Source organism: Lepidochelys kempii, chromosome 3, assembly GCF_965140285.1.
Source record: "Lepidochelys kempii isolate rLepKem1 chromosome 3, rLepKem1.hap1, whole genome shotgun sequence".
Taxonomy (NCBI): domain Eukaryota; kingdom Metazoa; phylum Chordata; order Testudines; family Cheloniidae; genus Lepidochelys; species Lepidochelys kempii.
This window is the reverse complement of record NC_136382.1, coordinates 185,083,095-185,091,755: the sequence shown is the minus strand read 5'-3', so window position 1 is coordinate 185,091,755 and position 8,661 is coordinate 185,083,095.

The window sequence follows — 8,661 nt, the reverse complement described above, 5'->3', positions numbered from 1 at the left end:
AGTGGTGATCGAAGGGAGGAGGGGGGGTGGTTAGCTTACAGGGAAGTAGAGTGAACCAAGGGGCGGGGGTTTCATCAAGGAGAAACAAACAGAACTTTCACACCGTAGCCTGTCCAGTCATGAAACTGGTTTTTAAAGCTTCTCTGATGCGCACCATGCCCTCCTGTGCTCTTCTAACTGCCCTGGTGTCTGGCTGTGCGAAACCAGCAGCCAGGTGATTTGCCTCAACCTCCCACCCCGCCATAAACGTCTCCCTCTTACTCTCACAGATGTTGTGGAGTGCACAGCAAGCAGTAATAACAGTGGGAATATTGGTTTTGCTGAGGTCTAACCGAGTCAGTAAACTGTGCCAGCGTGCTTTTAAACATCCAAATGCACATTCTACCACCATTCTGCACTTGCTCAGCCTGTAGTTGAACAGCTCCTGACTACTGTCCAGGCTGCCTGTGTACGGCTTCATGAGTCATGGCATTAAGGGGTAGGCTGGGTCCCCAAGGATAACTATAGGCATTTCAACATCCCCAACGGTTATTTTCTGGTCTGGGAATAAATTCCCTTCCTGCAGCTTTTGAAACAGACCAGAGTTCCTGAAGATGCGAGCGTCATGTACCTTTCCCGGCCATCCCACGTTGTTGTTGGTGAAACGTCCCTTGTGATCCACCAGAGCTTGCAGCACTATTGAAAAGTACCCCTGGCGGTTTATCTACTCACCTGCTTGGTGCTCCAGTGCCAAGATAGGGATATGGGTTCCGTCTATGGCCCCACCACAGTTAGGGAATTCCATTGCAGCAAAGCCATCCACTATGACCTGCACATTTCCCAGGGTCACTACCCTTGATATCAGCAGATCTTTGATTGCGTTGGCTTCTTGCATCACAGCAGCCCCCACAGTAGATTTGCCCACTCCAAATTGATTCCCGACTGACCGGTAGCTGTCTGGCGTTGCAAGCTTCCACAGGGCTATTGCCACTCGCTTCTCAACTGTGAGGGCTGCTCTCATCTTGGTATTCTTGCGCCTCAGGGCAGGGGAAAGCAAGTCACAAAGTTCCATGAAAGTGCCCTTACGCATGGGAAAGTTTCACAACCACTGGGAATTGTCCCAGACCTGCAATACTATGCGGTCCCACCAGTCTGTGCTTGTTTCCCGAGCCCAGAATCAGCGTTCCACCGCATGAACCTGCCCCATTAGCACCATGACGCCCACATTGCCAGGGCTTGTGCTTTGAGAGAAGTCTGTGCCCATGTCCTCATCACTCACGTCACTGCGCTGACGTTGCCTACTCGCCCGGTATCGCTTTGCCAGGTTCTGGTGCTGCATATACTGCTGGATAATGCGCGTGGTGTTTAATGTGCTCCTAATTGCCAAAGTGATCTGAGCGGGCTCCATGCTTGCCGTGGTATGGCGTCTGCACAGAAAAAAGGCGCGGAACGATTGGCTGCCGTTGTCCTGATGGAAGGAGGGGTGACTGACGACATGGCTTATAGGGTTGGCTTACAGGGAATTAAAATCAACAAAGGGGATGGCTTTGCAAGAAACTGAATGGCCCCCTCAAGGATAGAACTCAAAACTGGGTTTAGCAGGCCATTGATTTCACAGAGGGAGGCAGGGAGGAGAAAATGAATACAAAACAAATCTGGTCTATTTCTTGTTTTGAGCCACTTCATCTATCTTTATACATCTTGCTGGCAGCAGACTGTGCAGTACGACTGCTAGCCATCATCTCCTAGTTGCTCGGCAGAAGATGGTGCAGTATGACAACTAGCCATCATCTTCTGCTAGCTGGAGGTTAAAAGACAGTGCACTGCCGGTAGGACTCAATCGCCACGAGACGAAACAAGGGAAATGGCCTGGCTGAGACACTCCCATGTTTGCCCAGGCGCCCAGTTAAAAGAGCACCCAGGACTACGTCGATGATGGCTACCAGTCATACTGCACTGTCTGCTGCCAAAAGGCAATAAACTGCTGCTGTGTAGCAATGCAGTACCACGTCTGCCAGCACCCAGGAGACATACGGTGACGGTTAGCTGAGTGGGCTCCATGCTTGCCGTGGTATGGCGTCTGCACAGGTAACTCAAGAAAAAAGGCGCAAAACGATTGTCTGCCCTTGCTTTCATGGAGGAAGGGAGGGAACGGGGGCCTGATGATATGTACCCAGAACCACCCGCAACAATGTTTTAGCCCCATCAGGCACTGGGATTTCTACCCAGAATTCAAATGGGCGGCGGAGACTGCAGGAACTGTGGGATAGCCACCCACAGTGCAATGCTCCAGAAGTTGACGGTTGCATCGGTACTGTGGACACACTCTGCCGACTACATGCACTTAGAGCATTTGTGTGGGGATACACACAATCAACTGTATAAAAATGCTTTCTACAAAACCGACTTCTATAAATTCGACCTAATTTCGTAGTGTAGACATACCCTTTATCTTAGGTAGGGTGTTAGCAGTGTACAGCCTAGAAGAAAGGCTATATTACTGTCAGTTTTCAAAGGGAGTTTCTTTTACAGAATGGGGAAGCTGTGGGAAGTAGCAAATGAATTTGCTGTCTACCTTAATATCTCTAACTTGAGTCAATTTTTGGAGCAGAGTTGCTCCCTGGGAGCTAGGCATTAGAGTTTTGGTGGAGATTTCGGAAAGATATTGCCTGCATGCTGTTTGAGGTCACCTCTGTTCAAGGACTAGATATAGTTTAAGATAAATAAGTTGCACTAAGAATTTACTCACACTGCTTCACTGATTTTTCCTCCAATGGGAAGCTAATCTGCAGGGCCCTAACATCTAATACCACTCAGAAGAAGGGCAACATATATAGATAAATTAAATGTTATGTTTATTTTCTGTACACTTTTTAACTGTGCAGCAACTGAATTCTTATTACATTTATTTGTATAAATATAAAAATAGCAAAAGCTGGACTACATGAAAAAAGTTATTAATTAAAAAATAATTGGTAAAAATATTGTTGCCCTCTAATATTAAGCACTTTAAAATTTCATTGAAAGTTCAGTCTGCATTAGCTGGGCATATTAAAAAAAGAGGAAACAAGCCCTGTTTTGAAGTGATAACTTGTACAAAATCTCAGATATGTCCAAAAAAATAGATTTAAAAAATTATTAAATATTAGAGCAAGTTGGAAAATGGTAATATGTTTGTAATTTTTTTTCAAAAAAATCATTTCCTTTTTTTTCATTAAAATATACATTTTCTAATTTTAATCACCCACAAAATATTTCAGTTTTTTCTTTGTGTTCTCTGTCTTTGTTTTATCTTTTTCGCCATGAACCTTCTTTTCCTTTCTTTTTCCCTGCCTTTTACCTTTTTTCCATTTTGCCCCAAAAAAGGAATGAAAAAAGAATGGAGGGGGGGAAAAGAAAAGAAGGAGGGAAGGGAACTAAAATATCAAAAAGTGTAAAACTGTCATTTTTGGTTTTGAAAACCAGATTTTTTTGTTTTGTTTTAGTTTTCCTTGAAATCAAAAACTCAGTTGATCTTTTTTTCCATGAAAATTTTTCAGTTTTGTAAAAAGGCCATTTTTCATTAAAAGAAAAATTTTGAATGACAAATTTTAACCAGTTATATAAAATGCATTACATGAACTGTGTTTCCAACCAGATGTCTCTGTTAGCTGGTTTCTTACATAGACCTCTAATCTTGCAGTCCTTTCATTCAGCAGTCCTACTGAAGTCAGCTATTGCGTCCCTGGTCAGACCAATCCTCAGCCAATAATATCCACATTTTTTGGCCCTGCTAGCCTCTTGGTCACCCACCCCAGAACGAAATCTGCAGCCGCATTCCACTTCCATAAGCGCCCCACATTAAGAAAGAGTATCAGAGTTTTCTTAACTCCAGCTAAACTCAGTTTAATGACATGGCAAGACCTGAGGCCCTACTGCCTGTGTTTTAACATCTCTGTAAGTGCACATCCTTGTAGTACATGTGCTGTTATGTTCCAGACACAGAAGCTGAAAGAGCCAATATTTCATTTTGTCCAAGAATAAGGAATATAGAAAGCTGATAAGAAAAATCACTCTAGAATTTTCAGAAGGTCAGAATGCAAGAGACAAAGTCAGATGTAAACAAATCGCATGGAATCTACATTCAGAATTTCATGTGAAATGTTCCCTACTTTAACCTGAGAGGGATGATAACTGATTTTTTGGGTCTCAGATAAGCTGTCAGAAGGAAAGGATAATCTGTACATAGTTTTTCCTAAAAAATGATCCTACAGATCAGTTTACACAACTCCTGTGAGAATAACTGTAGACAAATAACTTGGGACAGTTAAGCATCTGACAGACATACTGTGAGAATATGGAAAATATTTTCACTGACTATACGAAAGAGAGCTCTCACAATGTTAGCCAGAACAAGTCAGTTAATTATTTTCCCTCTTCTATCTCTAAGCATATTCCATCCTTCATCCTACCTTCTCCCTTTTCCTTCTTTTCTCACATTCATTATCAGAACTAAGGCTACTTCCAGTGAGCCAACTAACCATGCCAGCGTTGAGGGTATGTCCACAATACGGCTGGGAGGGTGTTTCCCAGCTTGGGTAGACAGACACCTGCTAAATCTGCTCGAGCTACCACTCTAAAAATAGCAGTGTTGATGGGGGTAGCACGGGTGGCAGTTCAGGCTTGCCATCTGAGTAAAAATTCACCTAGATCCCCAGGGTACTTATTCAGATGACTAGCCCAAGCTGCTGCCCAAGCTACCCCCAGCTATGTGGCTATTTTTAGCATGCTAGCTTAAGCAGAGCTACCAAGTATCTATCTACCCAAGCTGAGATGTATGCTCCTGGCTGCAGAGTAGACATTCCCTATGTGGATTCACAATCAAGGGTCAGACACTTGGATATCAGTGATACATCCAGTATAAATACCTATAAATGTATAAATTAGGTGTGCAGTTTGACAACTCTCTATAGTTGAATAGGTTTTCATCACTTACCATGTTCAAAGAATTATAGAAGATTACGGTGGAAGAGACCTCAGGAGGTCATCTAGTCCAACCCTCTGCTCAAAGCAGGACCAACCCCAACTAAATCATCCCAGCCAGGGCTTTGTCAACCCAGGCCTTAAAAACCTCTAAAGATGGAGATTCCACCACCTCCCTAGGTAACCCATTCCAGTGCTTCACCACCCTCCTAGTGAAGTAGTGTTCCCTAATATCCAACCTAGACCTCCCCCACTGCAACTTGAGACCATTGCTCCTTGTTTTGTCATCTGGCACCACTGAGAACAGCCTAGCTCCATCCTCTTTGGAACCCCCCTTCAGGTAACTGAAGGCTGCTATCAAATCCCCCCTCACTTTCCTCTTCCGTAGACTAAACAATCCCAGTTCCCTCAGCCTCTCCTCATAAGTCATGTGCCCCAGCCCCCTGATCATTTTCATTGCCCTCCCCTGGACTCTCTCCAATTTGTCCACATCCTTTCTGTAGTGGGGGCCCAAAACTGGACGCAATACTCCAGGTGTGGCCTCACCAATGCCGAATAGAGGGGAACGATCACGTCCGTCGATCTGCTGGCAGTGCTCCTACTAATGCAGCCCAATATGCCGTTAGCCTTCTTGGCAACAAGGGCACACTGCTGACTCATATCCAGTTTCTCATCCACTGTAATCCCCAGGTCCTTTTCTACAGAACTGCTGCTTAGCCAGTCAGTCTGCAGCCTGTAGTGGTGCTTGGGATTCTTCCATCCTAAGTGCAGGACTCTGCACTTGTCCTTGTTGAACCTCATCAGATTTCTTTTCACCAATCCTCCTATTTGTCTAGGTCACCCCATCCCTACCCTCCCGTGTATCTAACTGTCCCCCAGCTTAGTGTCATCCATGAACTTGCTGAGGGTAGAATCTATCCCATCATCCAGATCATTAATAAAGATGTTGAACAAAACCAACCCCAGGACCGACCCTTGGGGCACTCCGCTTGATTCCGGCTGCCAACTAGACATCGAGCCATTGATCACTATCCGTTGAGTCTGACAATCTAGCCAGCTTTCTATCCACCTTATAGTCCATTCATCCAATCCATACTTTTTAAACTTGCTGGCAAGAATACTGTGGGAGACCGTATCAAATGCTTTGCTAAAGTCAAGATATATCACGTCCACCACTTTCCCTATATCCACAGAGCCAGTTATCTCATCGTAGAAGGCAATCAGGTTGATCAGGCATGACTTGCCCGTGGTGAATCCATGTTGACTATTCCTGATCACCTTCCTCTCCTCCAGGTGCTTCAAAATGGTTTCCTTGAGGACCTGTTCCATGATTTTTCCGGGGATGGAGGTGAGGCTGACTGGTCTGTAGTTCTCTGGGTTCTCCTTCTTCCCTTTTTTAAAGATGGGCACTATAGTTGCCTTTTTCCAATTGTCCGGGACCTCCCCCGATCGCCATGAGTTTTCAAAGATAATGGCCAATAGCTGTGCAATCACATCAGCCAATTCCCTCAGCACCCTCGGCTGTTGGCTGTTGTAGACTCAGCTTGGCACTATAGTTATGGCAGATTCCATACCTATGTCACTGTGCATGTGCATCAGGCTGATAAAGAGATATAGTTGAGTGAAACTTGAATTACAAGATCTGAATCTACAGGAATCTTGCCTGAGTTCTGTTTTTGTAATGAAAATGGAACTCAGTTCCAAATTTTTCTATAGGCTTAGGCATGATTGAGAGAATCCATACACAGTTTTAAGTGAATTTGGGAAGACTTACTGTTTCATCCCTAAGACATGGAATTCACTGTGAAATCGGAGTGATTTTTGATTGAGTTTCAATTTGAGCTGAAACTCAAAGTAAAATCTTAGGGAAAGTAAAGCCATTTGAATTGAAACAATAGAAGAGGCTCATATGAACTCCTGCTACCTATGTAGGGTATTTATAATGGTCCCCAATACTGTCATATATGAGAACTTCACAGTCTTTGGCTTTATCTTCGAAACACCCCTATGAAATATGGAAGTACTACTACACCCGTTTATTGAACCCAGGTGTCACGAGTCTAGTGTCCTAACCACTAGACAATCCTTCCTTTCTTACCAAGCCACACCCAGAAAGTTTCACAGAGCATGTCTGTTTGTTTAATATTTACATAATAGATTTTAAGATGAAGAAGGCCAATGGCATTTTGGGATGTATATGTAGGGGCATTGCCAGCAGATCGAGGGATGTGATCGTTCCCCTCTATTCGACATTGGTGAGGCCTCATCTGGAGTACTGTGTCCAGTTTTGGGCCCCACACTACAAGAAGGATGTGGAAAAATTGGAAAGAGTCCAGTGGAGGGCAACAAAAATGATTAGGGGACTGGAACACATGACTTATGAGGAGAGGCTGAGGGAATTGGGATTGTCTAGTCTGCGGAAGAGAAGAATGAGGTGGGATTTGATAGCTGCTTTCAACTACCTGAAAGGGGGTTCAAAGAGGATGGATCTAGACTGTTCTCAGTGGTAGCTGATGACAGAACAAGGAGTAATGGTCTCAAGTTGCAGTGGGGGAGGTTTAGGTTGGATATTAGGAAAAACTTTTTCACTAGGAGGGTGATAAAGCGCTGGAATGCGTTACCTAGGGAAGTGGTGGAATCTCCTTCCTTAGAATTTTTTAAGGTCAGGCTTGACAAATCCCTGGCTGGGATGATTTAGTTGGGGTTGGTCCTGCTTTGAGCAGGGGGTTGGACTAGATGACCTCCTGAGGTCCCTTCCAACCTGATATTCTATGATTCTATGTACCAGCGCAGGTTTCCAGGTGCCCTTCTATGTATAAAAAATGTACTCATACTAATACAAAAAAAATAAAAATAAAACCCGCAGCTGGCCCCAAGCCCTTAAGGGAACACAAACCCATTCCAGTCATAATTAACAGCCCTTGGCACATAAAACACCAGTCCTTCATCTTAACACACCCTTAGCACACCCTGCACCTTAACAGATGAGGGCTATTTTGGACCATGCTGGATGAATTAAATTACAAAGTTGAGGAACCCTAATGTAGAAGATCCAGCCAGTAACTCCTTTTCCTCCTAGCTAAGGGCAGCCCAGCTTCAGAGTTGCGACAGAATCAAACAGGAAAGATGGCTTCTAAAATAGGCCAGTCACAAGCCATTTAGGGCTTTATAAGTCAAAATCAGCACCTTAAAATCCACCCAGAAAGCACGAGACAGCCTGTTGTGCAGAGCAGTTATCCAGACATAATACATGCAGATATATTGCTATGTTTTATTTTTCCTAATTATTGATAGTATTTTAAAACAGGCCTCTCCCAGGTATATGAAGAGTACAAAAACAAATACAACAGTCACATAATAAACTGATAACAAGTAGAACTTCTTCCTCACCCCCACAGGGGCTGCAATTTCCACCCACTTACACTCTTCTCAACCAATACCCTTCTTGAAAACCTGAGAGAATAGAGGTTGTAGCATGCTCTGTAGGTTAACAGACTCAGTCTGTCAGATCAAGCGGGAAAAGCAAGTTTCAGAGTGAAAAGTCCAGTACTGAAAATGCCCTTGCTGTCAGCCCCATCCTGTATCTATTCTGTTCAGGTTTTTAAACAATTCTCATCATCATAGTATCTGAGCACCTTCCATTAGTGCATTAACATAAGTAGCATCTGGCACTAATGGTTCATTCTTTCTCACACATCCCCTCCCCAGGAGGAATATTTT